Genomic DNA, 17,418 nt, shown 5'->3' with positions numbered 1-17,418 from the left:
ACACCACCCTCAAACACCACCCCCAATAACCACTCCCAAACACCACCCTCAAACACTACCCACAATAACCACCCCAATAACCACCCCCAAACACCACCCCCAATAACACCCCCAATAACCACCCCCCAAACACCACCCCCAATAACCACCCCAAACACCACCCCAATAACCACCACCAAACACCACCCCCAAACACCACCCCCAATAACCACCCCAAACACCACCCCCAATAACCACCCCAAACACCACCCCCCAATAACCACCCCAAATACCACCCCAATAACCACCCCAAACACCACCCCCAATAACCACCCCAATAACCACCCCAAACACCATCCCAAAACCACCCCAAACACCACCCCCAATAACCACCCCAAACACCACCCCCAATAATATCCCCCAATAACCACCCCAAACACCACCCTTAAACACCACCCTCAAACTCCACCCCAATAACCACCCCAAACACCACCCCCAATAACCACCCCAAACACCATCCCAAAACCACCCCAAACACCACCCCCAATAACCACCCCAAACACCACCCCCAATAATATCCCCCAATAACCACCCCAAACACCACCCTTAATCACCACCCTCAAACACCACCCCAATAACCACCCCAAACACCACCCCCAATAATATCCCCCAAACACCACCCCAAACACCACCCACAAACACCACCTCCAGTAACATCCCCCAATAACCACCCCCAATAACCACCCCCAAACACCACCCCCAATAACCACCCCCAAACACCACCCCAATAACCACCACCAAACACCACCCCCAAACACCACCCCCAATAATATCACCCAAACACCACCCCCAATAATATCCCCCAAACACCACCCCCAATAATATCCCCCAAACTCCACCCCAATAACCACCCCAAACACCACCCCCAATAACCATCCCAAACACCAACCCCCAATAACCACCCCAAACACCACCCCCCAATAACCACCCCAAACACCACCCCCAATAACCACCCCAAACACCATCCCAAAACCACCCCAAACACCACCCCCAATAACCACCCCAAACACCACCCCCAATAATATCCCCCAATAACCACCCCAAACACAGCCCTCAAACACCACCCCCAATAACCACTCTCAAACACCATCCTCAAACACTACCCACAATATCATCCCCCAATAATCACCCCCCAAACACCACCCCCCAATAACCACCCCAAACACCACCCCAATAACCACCCCAAACACCACCCCAAACACCACCACCAATAATATCCCCCAAACACCACCCCCAATAATATCCCCCAAACTCCACCCCAATAACCACCCCAAACACCACCCCCAAACACCACCCCCCAATAACCACCCCAAACACCACCCCAATAACCACCCCAAACACCACCCCTAATAATATCCCCCAAACACCACCACAATAACCACCCTCAAACACCACCCCAATAACCACCCCCAAACACCACCCCCAATAACACCCCCAAACACCACCCCAATAACCACCCCAAACACCACCCCAATAATATCCCCCAAACACCACACCAAACACCACCCCCAAACTCCACCTCCAGTAACATCCCCCAATAACCACCCCCAAACACACCCCCAATAACACCCCCCAATAACCACCCCCCAAACACCACCCCCAATAACCACCCCAAACACCACCCCAATAACCACCACCAAACACCACCCCCAAACGCCACCCCCAATAACCACCCCCAAACACCACCCCCAATAATATCCCCCAAACACCACCCCCAATAACCACCCCAAACACCACCCCCCAATAACCACCCCAAACACCACCCCAATAACCACCCCAAACACCACCCCCAATAATATCCCCCAAACACCACACCCAAAAATATCCCCCAAACACCACCCCCAATAATATCCCCCAATAACCACCCCAAACACCACCCTCAAACACCACCCTCAAACACCACCCCCAATAACCACTCCCAAACACCACCCTCAAACACTACCCACAATAACATCCCCCAATAATCACTCCCCAAACACCACCCCCAATAATATCCCCCAAACACCACCCCAATAACCACCCCAAACACCACTCCCAACAACCACCCCAAACACCACCCCCAATAATATCCCCCAATAACCACCCCAAACACAGCCCTCAAACACCACCCCCAATAACCACTCTCAAACACCATCCTCAAACACTACCCACAATAACATCCCCCAATAATCACCCCCCAAACACCACCCCCCAATAACCACCCCAAACACCACCCCAATAACCACCCCAAACACCACCCCAAACACCACCACCAATAATATCCCCCAAACACCACCCCCAATAATATCCCCCAAACTCCACCCCAATAACCACCCCAAACTCCACCCCCAAACACCACCCCCCAATACCCACCCCAAACACCACCCCAATAACCACCCCAAACACCACCCCTAATAATATCCCCCAAACACCACCACAATAACCACCCTCAAACACCACCCCAATAACCACCCCCAAACACCACCCCCAATAACACCCCCAAACACCACCCCAATAACCACCCCAAACACCACCCCAATAATATCCCCCAAACACCACACCAAACACCACCCCCAAACACCACCTCCAGTAACATCCCCCAATAACCACCCCCAATAACCACCCCCAAACACACCCCCAATAACACCCCCCAATAACCACCCCCCAAACACCACCCCCAATAACCACCCCAAACACCACCCCAATAACCACCACCAAACACCACCCCCAAACGCCACCCCCAATAACCACCCCCAAACACCACCCCCAATAATATCCCCCAAACACCACCCCCAATAACCACCCCAAACACCACCCCCCAATAACCACCCCAAACACCACCCCAATAACCACCCCAAACACCACCCCCAATAATATCCCCCAAACACCACACCCAAAAATATCCCCCAAACACCACCCCCAATAATATCCCCCAATAACCACCCCAAACACCACCCTCAAACACCACCCTCAAACAACACCCCCAATAACCACTCCCAAACACCACCCTCAAACACTACCCACAATAACATCCCCCAATAATCACTCCCCAAACACCACCCCCAATAATATCCCCCAAACACCACCCCAATAACCACCCCAAACACCACTCCCAACAACCACCCCAAACACCACCCCCCAATAACCACGCCAAACACCACCCCAATAACCACCCCAAACACCACCCCCAATAATATCCCCCAAACACCACCCCCAATAATATCCCCCAAACTACACCCCAATAACCACCCCAAACACCACCCCCAACAACCACCCCAAACACCACCCCCAATAACCACCCCAAACACCACCCCAATAACCACCCCAATAACCACCACCAAACACCACCCCCAAACGCCACCCCCAATAACCACCCCCAAACACCACCCCCAATAATATCCCCCACACACCACCCCCAATATCCACCCCAAACACCACCCCCCAAACACCACCCCCAATAACCACCCCAAACACCACCCCAATAACCACCACCAAACACCACCCCCAAACGCCACCCCCAATAACCACCCCCAAACACCACCCCCAATAATATCCCCCAAACACCACCCCCAATAACCACCCCAAACACCACCCCCCAATAACCACCCCAAACACCACCCCAATAACCACCCCAAACACCACCCCCAATAATATCCCCCAAACACCACACCCAAAAATATCCCCCAAACACCACCCCCAATAATATCCCCCAATAACCACCCCAATAACCACCCCATACACCACCCCCAAACACCACCCCCCAATAACCACCCCCAACACCACCACAATAACCACCCCAAACAACACTCCCAACAACCACCCCAAACACCACCCCCCAATAACCACCCCAAACACCACCCCCAATAATATCCCCCAAACACCACCCCCAATAATATCCCCCAAACTACACCCCAATAACCACCCCAAACACCACCCCCAACAACCACCCCAAACACCACCCCCCAATAACCACCCCAAACACCACCCCAATAACCAGTCCAAACACCACCCCCAATAACCACCCCAAACACCACCCCAATAACCACCCCAAACACCATCCCAAAACCACCTCAAACACCACCCCCAATAACCACCCCAAACACCACCCCCAATAACCACACCAAACACCACCCCCAATATTATCCCCCAATAACCACCCTCAAACACCACCCTCAATAACCACTCCCAAGCACCACCCTCAAACACTACCCACAATAACATCCCCCAATAATATCCCCCAAACACCACACCAAACACCACCCCCAAACACCACCTCCAGTAACATCCCCCAATAACCACCCCCAATAACCACCCCCAAACACACCCCCAATAACACCCCCCAATAACCACCCCCCAAACACCACCCCCAATAACCACCCCAAACACCACCCCAATAACCACCACCAAACACCACCCCCAAACGCCACCCCCAATAACCACCCCCAAACACCACCCCCAATAATATCCCCCAAACACCACCCCCAATAACCACCCCAAACACCACCCCCCAATAACCACCCCAAACACCACCCCAATAACCACCCCAAACACCACCCCCAATAATATCCCCCAAACACCACACCCAAAAATATCCCCCAAACACCACCCCCAATAATATCCCCCAATAACCACCCCAAACACCACCCTCAAACACCACCCCCAATAACCACTCCCAAACACCACCCTCAAACACTACCCACAATAACATCCCCCAATAATCACTCCCCAAACACCACCCCCAATAATATCCCCCAAACACCACCCCAATAACCACCCCAAACACCACTCCCAACAACCACCCCAAACACCACCCCCAATAATATCCCCCAATAACCACCCCAAACACAGCCCTCAAACACCACCCCCAATAACCACTCTCAAACACCATCCTCAAACACTACCCACAATAACATCCCCCAATAATCACCCCCCAAACACCACCCCCCAATAACCACCCCAAACACCACCCCAATAATCACCCCAAACACCACCCCAAACACCACCACCAATAATATCCCCCAAACACCACCCCCAATAATATCCCCCAAACTCCACCCCAATAACCACCCCAAACACCACCCCCAAACACCACCCCCCAATAACCACCCCAAACACCACCCCAATAACCACCCCAAACACCACCCCTAATAATATCCCCCAAACACCACCACAATAACCACCCTCAAACACCACCCCAATAACCACCCCCAAACACCACCCCCAATAACACCCCCAAACACCACCCCAATAACCACCCCAAACACCACCCCAATAATATCCCCCAAACACCACACCAAACACCACCCCCAAACACCACCTCCAGTAACATCCCCCAATAACCACCCCCAATAACCACCCCCAAACACACCCCCAATAACACCCCCCAATAACCACCCCCCAAACACCACCCCCAATAACCACCCCAAACACCACCCCAATAACCACCACCAAACACCACCCCCAAACGCCACCCCCAATAACCACCCCCAAACACCACCCCCAATAATATCCCCCAAACACCACCCCCAATAACCACCCCAAACACCACCCCCCAATAACCACCCCAAACACCACCCCAATAACCACCCCAAACACCACCCCCAATAATATCCCCCAAACACCACACCCAAAAATATCCCCCAAACACCACCCCCAATAATATCCCCCAATAACCACCCCAAACACCACCCTCAAACACCACCCTCAAACACCACCCCCAATAACCACTCCCAAACACCACCCTCAAACACTACCCACAATAACATCCCCCAATAATCACTCCCCAAACACCACCCCCAATAATATCCCCCAAACACCACCCCAATAACCACCCCAAACACCACTCCCAACAACCACCCCAAACACCACCCCCCAATAACCACGCCAAACACCACCCCAATAACCACCCCAAACACCACCCCCAATAATATCCCCCAAACACCACCCCCAATAATATCCCCCAAACTACACCCCAATAACCACCCCAAACACCACCCCCAACAACCACCCCAAACACCACCCCCAATAACCACCCCAAACACCACCCCAATAACCACCCCAATAACCACCACCAAACACCACCCCCAAACGCCACCCCCAATAACCACCCCCAAACACCACCCCCAATAATATCCCCCAAACACCACCCCCAATAACCACCCCAAACACCACCCCCCAAACACCACCCCCAATAACCACCCCAAACACCACCCCAATAACCACCACCAAACACCACCCCCAAACGCCACCCCCAATTACCACCCCCAAACACCACCCCCAATAATATCCCCCAAACACCACCCCCAATAACCACCCCAAACACCACCCCCCAATAACCACCCCAAACACCACCCCAATAACCACCCCAAACACCACCCCCAATAATATCCCCCAAACACCACACCCAAAAATATCCCCCAAACACCACCCCCAATAATATCCCCCAATAACCACCCCAATAACCACCCCATACACCACCCCCAAACACCACCCCCCAATAACCACCCCCAACACCACCACAATAACCACCCCAAACAACACTCCCAACAACCACCCCAAACACCACCCCCCAATAACCACCCCAAACACCACCCCCAATAATATCCCCCAAACACCACCCCCAATAATATCCCCCAAACTACACCCCAATAACCACCCCAAACACCACCCCCAACAACCACCCCAAACACCACCCCCCAATAACCACCCCAAACACCACCCCAATAACCAGTCCAAACACCACCCCCAATAACCACCCCAAACACCACCCCAATAACCACCCCAAACACCATCCCAAAACCACCTCAAACACCACCCCCAATAACCACCCCAAACACCACCCCCAATAACCACCCCAAACACCACCCCCAATATTATCCCCCAATAACCACCCTCAAACACCACCCTCAATAACCACTCCCAAGCACCACCCTCAAACACTACCCACAATAACATCCCCCAATAATATCCCCCAAACACCACACCAAACACCACCCCCAAACACCACCTCCAGTAACATCCCCCAATAACCACCCCCAATAACCACCCCCAAACACACCCCCAATAACACCCCCCAATAACCACCCCCCAAACACCACCCCCAATAACCACCCCAAACACCACCCCAATAACCACCACCAAACACCACCCCCAAACGCCACCCCCAATAACCACCCCCAAACACCACCCCCAATAATATCCCCCAAACACCACCCCCAATAACCACCCCAAACACCACCCCCCAATAACCACCCCAAACACCACCCCAATAACCACCCCAAACACCACCCCCAATAATATCCCCCAAACACCACACCCAAAAATATCCCCCAAACACCACCCCCAATAATATCCCCCAATAACCACCCCAAACACCACCCTCAAACACCACCCTCAAACACCACCCCCAATAACCACTCCCAAACAACACCCTCAAACACTACCCACAATAACATCCCCCAATAATCACTCCCCAAACACCACCCCCAATAATATCCCCCAAACACCACCCCAATAACCACCCCAAACACCACTCCCAACAACCACCCCAAACACCACCCCCCAATAACCACGCCAAACACCACCCCAATAACCACCCCAAACACCACCCCCAATAATATCCCCCAAACACCACCCCCAATAATATCCCCCAAACTACACCCCAATAACCACCCCAAACACCACCCCCAATAACCACCCCAAACACCACCCCAATAACCACCCCAAGCACCACCCCCAATAACCACCCCAAACACCACCCCAATAACCACCCCAAACACCATCCCAAAACCACCTCAAACACCACCCCCAATAACCACCCCAAACACCACCCCCAATAACCACCCCAAACACCACCCCCAATAATATCCCCCAATAACCACCCCAAACACCACCCTCAAACACCACCCCCAATAACCACTCCCAAACACCACCCTCAAACACTACCCACAATAACATCCCCCAATAATCACCCCCCAAACACCACCCCCCAATAACCACCCCAAACACCACCCCAATAACCACCCCAAACACCACCCCAAACACCACCCCCAATAATATCCCCCAAACACCACCCCCAATAATATCCCCCAAACTACACCCCAATAACCACCCCATACACCACCCCCAAACACCACCCCCCAATAACCACCCCCAACACCACCACAATAACCACCCCAAACAACACTCCCAACAACCACCCCAAACACCACCCCCCAATAACCACCCCAAACACCACCCCCAATAATATCCCCCAAACACCACCCCCAATAATATCCCCCAAACTACACCCCAATAACCACCCCAAACACCACCCCCAACAACCACCCCAAACACCACCCCCCAATAACCACCCCAAACACCACCCCAATAACCAGTCCAAACACCACCCCCAATAACCACCCCAAACACCACCCCAATAACCACCCCAAACACCATCCCAAAACCACCTCAAACACCACCCCCAATAACCACCCCAAACACCACCCCCAATAATATCCCCCAATAACCACCCTCAAACACCACCCTCAATAACCACTCCCAAGCACCACCCTCAAACACTACCCACAATAACATCCCCCAATAATCACCCCCCAAACACCACCCCCCAATAACCACCCCAAACACCACCCCAATAACCACCCCAAACACCACCCCCAATAATATCCCCCAAACACCACCCCCAATAATATCCCCCAAACTACACCCCAATAACCACCCCAAACACCACCCCCAAACACCACCCCCCAAACACCACCCCAAACACCACCCCAAACACCACCCCCAATAATATCCCCCAAACGCCACCGAATAACCACCCCCATACACCACCCCCAAACACCACCCCCCAATAACCACCCCCAACACCACCCCCAATAACCACCCCAAACACCACCCCAAACACGACCCTCAAACACCACCCTCAAACACCACCCCCAATGACCACCCCCAAACACCACCCTCAATCACTACCCACAATAACATCCCCCAAATACCACCCTCAAACACCACCCCCAACTACCCCCCATATATGCAAGTATGCGTGTATAGTATACTTATGCGTGTGCGTGTGCGTGTGCGTGTGTGTTTACTTAAATTACATGTGGCATACATGTCACCTGACCTTTGACACCTAACTCACTCAATAGTCTGCTTCCACTTCCTGTCCACCTGGGAGTCAAAAGAGGTGGAAGGAGAGGAGAGACGACAAGGGAGAGGTGACAGATAGAGGGAAAAGAGGTGGAAGGAGAGGAGAGACGACAGGGGAGAGGAGACATATAGAGGGAAAAGAGGTGGGGGGAGAGGAGAGATGACAGGGGAGAGGAGACAGATAGAGGGAAAAGAGGTGGGAGGAGAGGAGAGACGACAGGGGAGAGGAGACAGATAGAGGGAAAAGAGGTGGTCTGTCCCATTAGACCTTCTCTCACACCACCCTCTCTATGTCGTTTCATCAAGGACCCAGGGAGAGAGGGAAAAGAGGTGGGAGGAGAGGAGAGACGACAGGGGAGAGGAGACAGATAGAGGGAAAAGAGGTGGGAGGAGAGGAGAGACGACAGGGGAGAGGAGACAGATACAGGGAAAAGAGGTGGGAGGAGAGGAGAGATGACAGGGGAGAGGAGACAGATAGAGGGAAAAGAGGTGGGAGGAGAGGAGAGACGACAGGGGAGAGGAGACAGACAGAGGGAAAAGAGGTGGTCTGTCCCATTAGACCTTCTCTCACACCACCCTCTCTATGTCGTTTCATCAAGGACCCAGGGAGAGAGGGAAAATAGGTGGGAGGAGAGGAGAGACGACAGGGGAGAGGAGACAGATAGAGGGAAAAGAGGTGGGAGGAGAGGAGAGACGACAGGGGAGAGGAGACAGATAGAGGGAAAAGAGGTGGGAGGAGAGGAGAGACGACAGGGGAGAGGAGACAGATAGAGGGAAAAGAGGTGGGAGGAGAGGAGAGACGACAGGGGAGAGGAGAGGAGACAGATAGAGGGAAAAGAGGTGGGAGGAGAAGAGAGACGACAGGGGAGAGGAGAGGAGACAGATAGAGGGAAAAGAGGTGGGAGGAGAAGAGAGACGACAGTGGAGAGGAGAGGAGACAGATAGAGGGAAAAGAGGTGGGAGGAGAAGAGAGACGACAGGGGAGAGGAGACAGATAGAGGGAAAAGAGGTGGAAGTAGAAGAGAGACGAGAGAGGTGGATGGAAGGAGATAAAGACGGTATGTTTGTATAGTATGGTTTGTGTGAGAGCAAGAGAGGAATAAATCGAGAGATATAGAAGAGGTGAAATAGGGCGAAAGACAGTGATGTGAGGAGACAGCGAGGTCAACTGGAGAGAGATAGAAGAGGTGAAATAGGGTGAGAGACAGTGATGTGAGGAGACAGCGAGGTCAACTGGAGAGAGATAGAAGATTAGACAGATCGATGGTGATGAGTTGTCGTGAATTGCGATAACTCTCAACAAATGTGTGTTCCCTCTTCTTTTCAAAAACAGTCATGAGTATCACACTCACACGGACACAGACAGAGACACATACAGAGACACAGACAGAGAAACAGACACAGACAGAGACTTAGAGACAGACAGAGACACAGACACAGACAGAGACACAGACACAGACACAGACAGAGACACAAACACAGACAGAGACTTAGAGACAGACAGAGACACAGACACAGCGTTTTACCAGCATCCCGACAAATAAAACTTCATTATCTGAGTGCTGGTATTCATCAATGTTTCTTGACGCTGTGAAATGGTTCCAGTTATCCAATGTGCTCCAGTTTGTAGCTTTCGCTTTCACATTAAATAGCTTACTGATCAACATGAGCTTTTAAAATTGCGTGACTCAACTCCCACTGCAACCCGTTGTTTCATTACCCATTTCCTCTGGAGAAAACTCCAGAGAGGTTGTGTTTCCTGTGATAAAACTCCAGGAGAGGTTGTGTTTCCTCTGGGAGAAAACTCCAGGAGAGGTTGTGTTTCCTCTGGAGAAAACTCCAGAGAGGTTGTGTTTCCTCTGGAGAAAACTCCAGGAGAGGTTGTGTTTTCTGGGAGAAAACTCCAGAGAGGTTGTGTTTTCTGGGAGAAAACTCCAGGAGAGGTTGTGTTTCCTCTGGAGAAAACTCCAGGAGAGGTTGTGTTTCCTCTGGAGAAAACTCCAGGAGAGGTTGTGTTTCCTCTGGAGAAAACTCCAGGAGAGGTTGTGTTTCCTCTGGAGAAAACTCCAGGAGAGGTTGTGTTTCCTCTGGAGAAAACTCCAGGAGAGGTTGTGTTTTCTGGGAGAAAACTCCAGGAGAGGTTGTGTTTTCTGGGAGAAAACTCCAGGAGAGGTTGTGTTTCCTCTGGAGAAAACTCCAGGAGAGGTTGTGTTTTCTGTGAGAAAACTCCAGGAGAGGTTGTGTTTCCTCTGGAGAAAACTCCAGGAGAGGTTGTGTTTCCTCTGGAGAAGACTCCAGAGAGGTTGTGTTTCCTCTGGAGAAGACTCCAGAGAGGTTGTGTTTCCTCTGGAGAAAACTCCAGGAGAGGTTGTGTTTCCTCTGGAGAAAACTCCAGGAGAGGTTGTGTTTCCTCTGGAGAAAACTCCAGGAGAGGTTGTGTTTCCTCTGGAGAAAACTCCAGGAGAGGTTGTGTTTCCTCTGGAGAAAACTCCAGGAGAGGTTGTGTTTTCTGGGAGAAAACTCCAGGAGAGGTTGTGTTTCCTGGGAGAAAACTCCAGAGAGGTTGTGTTTTCTGTGAGAAAACTCCAGAGAGGTTGTGTTTCCTCTGGAGAAAACTCCAGGAGAGGTTGTGTTTCCTCTGGAGAAAACTCCAGGAGAGTTTGTGTTTCCTCTGGAGAAAACTCCAGGAGAGGTTGTGTTTCCTCTGGAGGAAACTCCAGGAGAGGTTGTGTTTCCTCTGGAGAAAACTCCAGGAGAGGTTGTGTTTCCTGGGAGAAAACTCCAGAGAGGTTGTGTTTTCTGTGAGAAAACTCCAGAGAGGTTGTGTTTCCTCTGGAGAAAACTCCAGGAGAGGTTGTGTTTTCTGGGAGAAAACTCCAGAGAGGTTGTGTTTCCTCTGGAGAAAACTCCAGGAGAGGTTGAGTTTCCTCTGGAGAAAACTCCAGGAGAGGTTGTGTTTCCTCTGGAGAAAACTCCAGGAGAGGTTGTGTTTCCTCTGGAGAAAACTCCAGGAGAGGTTGTGTTTCCTGGGAGAAAACTCCAGAGAGGTTGTGTTTTCTGTGAGAAAACTCCAGAGAGGTTGTGTTTCCTCTGGAGAAAACTCCAGGAGAGGTTGTGTTTCCTCTGGAGAAAACTCCAGGAGAGGTTGTGTTTCCTCTGGAGAAAACTCCAGGAGAGGTTGTGTTTTCTGGGAGAAAACTCCAGAGAGGTTGTGTTTTCTGGGATAAAACTCCAGGAGAGGTTGTGTTTCCTCTGGAGAAAACTCCAGGAGAGGTTGTGTTTTCTGGGATAAAACTCCAGGAGAGGTTGTGTTTCCTCTGGAGAAAACTCCAGGAGAGGTTGTGTTTCCTCTGGAGAAAACTCCAGGAGAGGTTGTGTTTTCTGGGATAAAACTCCAGGAGAGGTTGTGTTTCCTGGGAGAAAACTCCAGGAGAGGTTGTGTTTCCTCTGGAGAAAACTCCAGGAGAGGTTGTGTTTCCTCTGGAGAAAACTCCAGGAGAGGTTGTGTTTCCTCTGGAGAAAACTCCAGAGAGGTTGTGTTTCCTCTGGAGAAAACTCCAGGAGAGGTTGTGTTTTCTGGGAGAAAACTCCAGGAGAGGTTGTGTTTCCTCTGGAGAAAACTACAGGAGAGGTTGTGTTTTCTGGGAGAAAACTCCAGAGAGGTTGTGTTTCCTCTGGAGAAAACTCCAGGAGAGGTTGTGTTTCCTCTGGAGAAAACTCCAGGAGAGGTTGTGTTTTCTGGGATAAAACTCCAGGAGAGGTTGTGTTTCCTCTGGAGAAAACTCCAGGAGAGGTTGTGTTTCCTCTGGAGAAAACTCCAGGAGAGGTTGTGTTTTCTGGGATAAAACTACAGGAGAGGTTGTGTTTCCTTGGAGAAAACTACAGGAGAGGTTGTGTTTCCTCTGGAGAAAACTCCAGAAGAGGTTGTGTTTCCTCTGGAGAAAACTCCAGAGAGGTTGTGTTTCCTCTGGAGAAAACTCCAGGAGAGGTTGTGTTTCCTCTGGAGAAAACTCCAGGAGAGGTTGTGTTTCCTCTGTTAGAAAACTCCAGGAGAGGTTGTGTTTCCTCTGGAGAAAACTCCAGGAGAGGTTGTGTTTTCTCTGGAGAAAACTCCAGGAGAGGTTGTGTTTCCTCTGGAGAAAACTCCAGGAGAGGTTGTGTTTTCTGGGAGAAAACTCCAGAGAGGTTGTGTTTCCTCTGGAGAAAAACTCCAGGAGAGGTTGTGTTTTCTGGGATAAAACTCCAGGAGAGGTTGTGTTTCCTCTGGAGAAAACTCCAGAGAGGTTGTGTTTCCTCTGGAGAAAACTCCAGAGAGGTTGTGTTTCCTCTGGAGAAAACTCCAGAGAGGTTATGTTTCCTCTGGAGAAAACTCCAGAGAGGTTGTGTTTTCTGTGAGAAAACTCCAGAGAGGTTGTGTTTCCTCTGGAGAAAACTCCAGGAGAGGTTGTGTTTTCTGGGAGAAAACTCCAGGAGAGGTTGTGTTTTCTGGGAGAAAACTCCAGGAGAGGTTGTGTTTCCTCTGGAGAAAACTCCAGGAGAGGTTGTGTTTCCTCTGGAGAAAACTCCAGGAGAGGTTGTGTTTTCTGGGATAAAACTCCAGGAGAGGTTGTGTTTCCTCTGGAGAAAACTCCAGAGAGGTTGTGTTTCCTCTGGAGAAAACTCCAGGAGAGGTTGTGTTTCCTCTGGAGAAAACTCCAGGGGAGATTGTGTTTCCTCTGGAGAAAACTCCAGGAGAGGTTGTTTTTTCTGGGAGAAAACTCCAGGAGAGGTTGTGTTTTCTGGGAGAAAACTCCAGAGAGGTTGTGTTTCCTCTGGAGAAAACTCCAGGAGAGGTTGTGTTTTCTGGGAGAAAACTCCAGGAGAGGTTGTGTTTTCTGGGAGAAAACTCCAGGAGAGGTTGTGTTTTCTGGGATAAAACTCCAGGAGAGGTTTTTCTCCTAGCAGCTGGATATTATGCTGGCAGCGCGATCGTGTAATATTATTTTTCAAAATAATATTTGCCTTGCAAAGACATACTGAACTGGGAATATCGATTTGTTTTTGCACTCTAGTGCAGTACAACTGTTTTTCGCAGCATTGCAAAGCTTTGAAAATTTGTATTGATAACTTTGTTGTTGTAGTATTAGTTATTTATCCTTTATTTAATTAGGCAAGTCAGTTAAGAAAAAAATCGTACTTACAATGACAGCCTACCCCAGCCAAACCCTAACCCAGATAACACTGGGCCTATTGTGCACCACACTCGGGAGCCCATTAATATCACAATTTCTTTTGAAGGTTTACAAATACTGGTATGTTATAAGCTATTGTGTACGCTATATATAAGCCTAACTTTTTTTTATCAAAACAAAATCGTATGTATTTACAAGTTACATGTAATGAATATTAACCAGGCCACAGTATAATTGCACTTTTTTTTTTTTACAAATTGTAGGCTGTTATATACTTCTTATCTGTCAAGGTTAACAGTATACAGTAAAGGCATAGGCCTGTTAACTAGTTTTAAAAATGTATATCATAGACAAGATTATTTACAAGCAAGATTTTCATGATTATCGATCAAGGTCAGCAAAGCTACTTTTTATAGAGTTTAAAATGCATTACAAGAGACAACAAGGCTGACAGTACAAAGTATAATGAAGCTTTCAGAACAACAATGGAGAGTTATAGGCTTTTCTATCAAGGTTAGCAGTATACCTATTAACCAAGTTTTCAAAACCAACACCAGAGAAAATAATGAAAGATATTTATCAAGTCTCTGTATTATCAAGATCAGCAAGTTTAAAATAGTTTCAAATGTATTATGTAGTCATTTTCTCTGATAACTCATATAAAACATACTTTCGCATTCCATTGTGACAACTTATTGACGTTGCACTCTAATACGACTGCTTTGGAGAATAATCACACAGACATTACAACTACTACCGTCTGACTGTTTTCTAAAATGGGAGCACCTATGAGAAAATTATAGTTTAGTGTCACATCCACCACCAATCCATGCATTGCCAGAAACTGTAATGCCATGTATTTATAACCTCTTTGCTGTCACTAAACAGACTGTAATTCCTGACTCTCAAAAGACGCAGGGGACATTAACACAAATTGTTCCTTTTGATGTGACTCAAAAGATCATAGTATATGTCAATTATTCTGTCACTTGTTGTCATTGCTTAATATGCTATAATCCTCTTTAGTAAGTGGAGATGAAAGAGTTTTTGTTGTCTTTGGAATTTGAAGTTTGGACTGACAAATAAAATATCCTGCATATATAACATACAGCTTTTTGAATGATTTAGTATTATAGCATTTTCAGATAATTATCAATTTGGGAAATTGTACACTACATGTAAATCACTGGTATTTCGACTGCACTCAAGTATAAAAATCAAGTGTGGGCTTTACCTTAGAGAAGGTCCAATAATTCCTGAAGCAAGCTGTGTTCTATCATACAAAATAAAAGACAGTGAAAAGGTACTACATTTTCTTCAGAAAGACAAAAGTAATCTGTGCTCTGACAAATCCACAAAGAATGACTAATCTGGGTCAAAACTTCAAATTCCAAAGACAATCAAAACTGTTCCATCTCCACTTACTAAAGAGGATTATAACATATTAAGCAATGACAACAAGTGACCGAATAATTGACATATACTATGATCTTTGACCCAGATTAGTCACTCTTTGTGGGTGTGTCAGAGCAAAGATGACTTTTGTCTTTCTGAAGAAAATGTAGTACCTTTTCACTGTGTTTCATTTCGTATGATAGAACACAGCACTGATATTTACAACTGATATTCAACACAACAACAGTACATTAAAGTATTGTTTTGGAATTAGTATAACATGCAGGATTAAATGCATATGTCAATAACACAGTCCCCCTCCAAAACTGCTGGCTGGTGTGTTTACGGACATATTCAATCAATCCCTATCCCAGTCTGCTGTTCCCACATGCTTCAAGAGGGCCACCATTGTTCCTGTTCCCAAGAAAGCTAAGGTAACTGAGCAAAACGACTATCGCCCCGTAGCACTCACTTCCATCATCAGGAAGTGCTTTGAGAGACTAGTCAAGGATCATATCACCTCCACACTACCTGATACCCTAGACCCACTCCAATTTGCTTACCGCCCCAATAGGTCCACAGGCGACGCAATCGCAATCACACTGCACACGGCCCTAACCCATCTGGACAAGAGGAATACCTATGTAAGAATTCTGTTCATCGATTACAGCTCAGCATTTAACACCATAGTACCCTCCAAACTCATCATTAAGCTCAAGACCCTGGGTCTCAACCCCGCCCTGTGCAACTGGGTCCTGGACTTTCTGACAGGACGCCCCCAGGTGGTGAGGGTAGGAAACAGCATCTCCACCCCGCTGATCCTCAACACTGGGGCCCCACAAGGGTGCATTCTCAGCCCTCTCCTGTACTCCCTGTTCACCCATGACTGCGTGGCCATGCACGCCTCCAACTCAATCATCAAGTTTGAAGACGACACTACAGTGGTAGGCTTGATTACCAACAACAACGAGACGGCCTACAGGGAGGAGGTGAGGGCCTTCGGATTTTGGTGTCAGGAAAACAACCTCACACTCAACGTCAACAAAAGAAAGGAGATGATCGTGGACTTCAGGAAACAGCAGAGGGAGCACCCCCCTATCCACATCGACGGGACAGTAGTGTAGAATGTGGAAAGTTTTAAGTTCCTCGGTGTACACATCACGGACAAACTGAAATGGTCCACCCACACAGACAGCGTTGTGAAGAAGGCGCAGCAGCGCCTCTTCAACCTCAGGAGGCTGAAGAAGTTTGGTTTGTCACCAAAGACACTCACAAACCTTTACAGATGCACAATTGAGAGCATCCTGTTGGGCTGTATCACCGCCTGGTACAGCAAATGAGTGGCTGCTGCCAACATACTGACTCAAATCTCTAGCCACTTTAATAATTAAAAAATGGATGTAATAAATGTATCACTAGTCACTTTAAACAATGCCACTTCATATAATGTTTACATACCCTACATTACTCATCTCATATGTATATACTGTACTCTATATCCTCTACCGCATCTTGCCTATGCCATCCGGCCATCACTCATCCATATATTTATATGTACATATTCTTATTAATTCCTTTACACTTGTGTGTATAAGGTAGTTGTTGTGAAATTGTTAGATTACTTGTTAGATATTACTGCACGGTCAGAACTAGAAGCACAAGCATTTCGCTACACTAGCATTAACAT

The sequence above is a fragment of the Oncorhynchus clarkii genome, chromosome 28 (assembly GCF_045791955.1).
Source record: "Oncorhynchus clarkii lewisi isolate Uvic-CL-2024 chromosome 28, UVic_Ocla_1.0, whole genome shotgun sequence".
In the NCBI taxonomy this organism is placed as follows: domain Eukaryota; kingdom Metazoa; phylum Chordata; class Actinopteri; order Salmoniformes; family Salmonidae; genus Oncorhynchus; species Oncorhynchus clarkii.
Note: the sequence above shows the minus strand (reverse complement) of the source record.